The sequence below is a fragment of the Chanos chanos genome, chromosome 15 (genome assembly GCF_902362185.1).
Source record: "Chanos chanos chromosome 15, fChaCha1.1, whole genome shotgun sequence".
Classification (NCBI taxonomy): domain Eukaryota; kingdom Metazoa; phylum Chordata; class Actinopteri; order Gonorynchiformes; family Chanidae; genus Chanos; species Chanos chanos.
This window is the reverse complement of record NC_044509.1, coordinates 3,662,961-3,668,398: the sequence shown is the minus strand read 5'-3', so window position 1 is coordinate 3,668,398 and position 5,438 is coordinate 3,662,961.

Here is a 5,438-nt window from a genome sequence, read left to right as displayed (position 1 = left end):
CCGGTCTCTCTCTCAGGTCCAATTCAAGCCCCCCCCCCCCCACCCCCACCCCAACCACCACCAGCAGCCCACCTAAAAAACAGTGACCTCTTTTTCATAAATGCACATGCTTAGACCATATAAAAAAGTGCTTGTATTTCATACCTCAAATGAACCTAAAACGGGACAAAGCAAAATGCAGCAGTGCTCTAACGAAACTTCAGGGAGCAATTTTCTGACCTGACACAATCGATAGAGCTGGCTCCATACTACGAGTATTTATCCTGTACATTAAATGAAGGTCGTATGCGGAACGATTTTATGGAAAATAAAGCAAACATGATTTCGGCTTCCCCCCAGAGATTCCCAGTGGGAATGGTGATTAAGGATGGCATGAGGCAAATTTTGAATTTAAGCCAATTTTCCCTCAAATCCATGGGCCTGTGTTGTGTGTGTGTGTGCGTGTGTGTGTGTGTGTGTGTGTGTGTGTGTTTTTCTCCATTCTTTTGTGGGTTGGAGCTACATGCAAAACAGTAAAAAAATTCAGTACTAGGGAAAATGTCATAAAACATAAAACAAGTGTTTAAGTCATAACCACTTAATTACGCTGCAAGAACCTGTCATCAGCCTTTTTTTTTTAAAATTTATTCAATTAGTTCTCTGTTTCCATCTTCAAGTAGTCTGCAGATTACTGTGTCTTAAATTCTTCACTTTTCAAAACGCTTTGGGAAGGATTTGAAAAACATCCTGATACTGGAACACACTGTAGAGAATGCCTGGGTGAAAGGAAGACTGTCTTTCTGAGGTGAAAATGATTTAGTTACATTTTCTTGGATGTTGTTTGTGGAAAAGTGGGAAAGCGTTCCGAGTCTAGGTGGAACGATTCACATCAGAGAAAAGGAAATGCAAAGAATTTCATATCGCCATGGAAACTGTTCGAGAGCAATTTAATAAGGCATACATTTCTGGTGATCCGATATGTACGTGACATGGACACACAGACACCAGTCGGCGACGGTGATTTTCTCAAAGCTCCGAATGAGTGTTGTCTCTGGTTTTTTGGCGGCGTGTTCAAGTTTCCTTGTATACTTCTGTGTATCAGAATAAACAACCAGTCAATGCATAAGAATACATATTAATGCATGTTTGGTCATTCATGTTGTATCTTGGATTCGTGTGTACATTACCAAGGCTTTTTCTTCTCGTGGCCTCTCCTCCCTTCTTCCTGATGTTTCTCTTTTCTTTCTTCCCTTTTTTTCTTTTTCAAGCCCCTCCTCTCTCTTTCTCTTTGATATACAGTTATGCACAACTCCTTTCCTTTCACAAGACTCTCCCGTTTCACAAGACGTCCTCGATGCTTCTTCGCCCTCTCTCTCTTTCTTTCAATTTCATCTATCTCTCTCCATTTCTTTTCCTCTGAACCTCCGTTTCCCCCCTCTCCCCCTCTCTCTCTCTCTCTGTCTCTCCCTCGTGTCTCTGTCCTCCCTCTTTCTTTCACCCAGCCATTTATCAGAGTTTGACCCAATGTACAGCGAGAGAGAGAGAGAGAGAGAGAGAGAGTAAGAGAGGGAGAGAGAGAGAGAGAGAGAGAGAGAGAGAGAGAGGGAGAGGGAGAATCAGGGAAGGAGGTGGACAGTTGGGAGAGGAAGACATTGATCTTGAAATAGCTGATTTGTCACCGAGCCTGTGTCTCGACTCAGTCCAGCAGGATGTTTGGATTACAGGCATTTCTCTGATACTTCAGCTGTTACTGGGAGTTCGTGTTGCCCCAGTACTCCCACCATAGCAGCCTACGTTTACAGCCACTCTAGAAAGTCGTTTTTTGATGATTCTTTGCTTTTTGGCAAGTCTTAGCAAGGGCAGCATGGCAGAAGGACAGGGCTTCTCTTTCTCCCTCTCTCTCTCTCTCTCTCTCTCTCTCTCACTTGACTCCATTGGTTAATTTCCATTTATCTCCAAAGATTTTTAAGGGATGGGTGATCATTATGATGATTATGATGACGATGTTGCTGGTTTCAACACTTTGCTACTCCGTAATTTAAACTCCAAGACCAGCGAGAAAACACGGATGAAACAAGCAAACACGGATGCTAGTAAAATGAACACAGAGGTCTCCCAGAATAATACGGTAATGTTGTATTTGCTGTTAGATGATCTTGGGAATAACTGTAAGCGTCTTTGCTGGTCAGAACCTCGACATTTGGAGAGCACACATATTGAGTGGAGGGTTTAATTCAGTATCAGGAAAAATATCAGTAAATGAGAAATATTTCATATCAGCCTTTACACCAAACATTACCTCCTAGCAAAACTATGTTGCATCGCTCTAAATTTGTTCGCACTTTCTAGCGCTTTCTGTTTGCAGTTTTGAGTTAAACAACCCCCCCCCCCCCAAACCTCCTCAGATTTCTTCAGACTCAGTTTGCTGTGTCCATGTGGCTTTGATTGAAACTCTGTAAACTTAATGCGTTTCCTTTACCTCCAAAAGCTGATAATGGCGTGACAAATTTATCTTCACAACCTACTTTAATAGCCAATAACCACCTCAGGGAGCAGTAATAATAATAATAAAAAACAACACCCTCTTCCAGTGTTTTTTGCCCCCCCCCCCCCCGAGACACGCCAACGTTGGGAGGCATGGCCTTTGTTCACAGGAACTTTGGAAAAGAAACTGATATGGAAAGATGCAAGGGTCAGAGTCGTGGGGATAAACCAGGTGCATGTAATTCTCTGATACTATGCAACTTCAAAAAAAACCTACAAGGACCACTCACTGTGGGCATCTGTACGCACAGCGGGTCTTTGCTTAGCAGAGGAATATAAAACTTTGGAGCTTTTGAGCCTCTGAGGTTGCCGGGAGAACAAAGTTATTCGGACAGTCATCTCTTCGGCGTTTTACAAAAAGAATGTCGTGCAGGAATTTTGTGTTATAAAACTCGTGCGTCATCGTTATCTGTTTCCCGCACTCCCGAATCCAGATTCTACGCCTAACCTGAACTCCCAAGACCCGCACGATCGACGTTCGCCGATTAAAGATATTTATCCACTGACCATTCGTTCCCATCATTTTAGTAACGAGCAGTCCACTCGTATGCACGGGCTGTTGGCTGCTGTGTCGTTTACGTCACGGTTGCATGTCCATTCTTCGCATTTCCAGATTGCGCATAATTAATCTGATTAGAATTACTCAGACAAAACTGACCTCACACGCCCGAAATTCTGACAGAATCCCGTAAAGCTGCGTGCGCTGACAAGGACATGAGAAGGAAAAAGTCGTCTGTCTGCGTGTTTGTTTTGCGAGAGCTGGCTGTCTGTTCTCCACTTATGAGGGCCAGTCATGGTTTGAGGTGAATGAGAGCAGATGTGGGTGGGGTTAATTGAATAATGGGGGATGAAAACTATAGTGTGACCTTCATCCTCCTCTCAAAGTCACAGAGATGGTAATTAACTGATTACCCATGGCTGGCTATAATCAGATGCTACCATCATGAAGATGAGTTTTTTTTCTTCTTCTTCTTCTTCTTCTTTTATGATTGTTTTGATTGTGTCCAGATGTCACAAATAAAACATTTTGTGGTGTTGTTCATGTCTTTTTTCAAAATTGGTTCCAAAATGGCCTCTTTCTTCTATGGTTTATCCAGATTGTAATATTCAAAAATTGTTTGAAACATATATCTTGAGGATTTTGTGTGTGTGTGTGTGTGTGTAATTTATTTTATTCTTGGTTGAGATGTTTGAGGTTGTTAGGCAAACAAGCCTAGCAGTAACCAGCATTGCTGATGTTAATTTTCGAGATCTATAAATGAGTAACATGAAAACACATTTAATTTTTACGACTCTGTTGTTATTAACTTGGACTAAATGAACAGCGATGCTTTTGCGGTAGATAAATGGTTGAAGACTTACAAATGAACTTGACCCCCCCCCCCCCCACCACCACCATTTCAAATGGCAATGCAACGCGTCTGGAGGAAGGGGTCGTCTGAGAGCGTTTTGAGTTTTTCGTTCAACCCGGAGGGGTGACGGTCGTAAAATTTTATGGCTGAAGACTGGGGTGTGGTTGGGTGAGAGAAGTCATCTGGCTTTAAATCAGTTTTTAAAGCTGAGACTTTTAAGGTTAAACTCAAAGTGGTTAGATGGCTTTTTGAATAAGCTTGCTCTTGTCTCAGCTTTTGGGAGGGGACTCGGTTTGGGTTTTGCTTATTTATTGTGGTCGGTTATGCCGCTTGATGTACAATTGGCTGCAGGATTATTTCTTTAATCTGACAATTCATAAAAAAAAAAAAGAGTTTCTAATGACACAGCAGACAGTATGTCAGGGTCTCTAACAGTCAGTCTTTCCTCGACCATTAAAACTTTGGCTACAGTGGCTTTTAGCCTGAGCAGGCTAATGTTCTGTATGAAAGATTTTTGCTGAATGATTTTTAGACTTTATATATATTTATATATGTGTGTGTGTGTGTGTGTGTAAATATTTCTATATAATACAACATTATATGGCAAATTGAACTACATGTTGTATCGTTTAGGATATGTTCTTTCAAGATGTAAATGGAGTCCTAATGCTCAACCAAATATAGTCATTTGGTCTAAGCGCTTAGCGTTCCGCAGGGAATTAGACAAATGGATATGATTTTCGCCAGGGCACATTTTGCCAGATTCTCTGTTTTTTTGGAAGAGGACAACATGGCTTCCACATCCCCAGTTTTCTAATCCTCGCTGTAAATCTCCGTGATGCTGCCCTGGATAGGACTCAAGTTCTGTGTTCAGAAGAAATATGTAGTTAACCTCACCGTTTTCTCTCAAAAAGAAAATGCGCCCGTTTTCATGGTCTTTCTGACATTATCTACCAGGGATGGAGTCATTAAACTGTGCAGTTCATTGACTTTTAGGAAAAATAAAATAGAAAAACCAAACCACTCCATTAGTAAGAGCTTTTGTGTGTCGTTTTTCTGCCAGAAGAAAAAAAAAAGGGGGGACTTATAGAGGCTGTCGTGTAACTACCCTTTTTAGGAGGCAAAGCTTCACTCTGGTCAAAAAACGTAGTGACGAAATGCGGACATTACATGAGAAAACAATGGTCCAGTTTAAGAACACAGAGGCCTGCGTTCATTGAGACTGATCGATTGGACACAGCAGACAAACAGTAATTTATCAAAGACTTGTCAAAACCAGCCATCGCGAAGACGGAGGCAGACGGCATGGTCCAGACCTTGAAGCGAGTCTTTTTGCGAGGTCGTAAAAAGCAAAACGGTCGTTTCCTATTGTTTGGACTGACCCTCTGAGTGTCCGGCCATCCTGGGTCCAGATTCCTGGTCAGGGATGCGTTGCGTCATTGTTTTTCTTTAATAAGGAAAAGTAATTCGTGTTTTTGCTGACCAGGCTTATGCAGGCAGTGTTGACTCAAGCGGATTCAGGCATAACATGTTTATAGGTAATTTGGTCGAGTTAATAAAAAG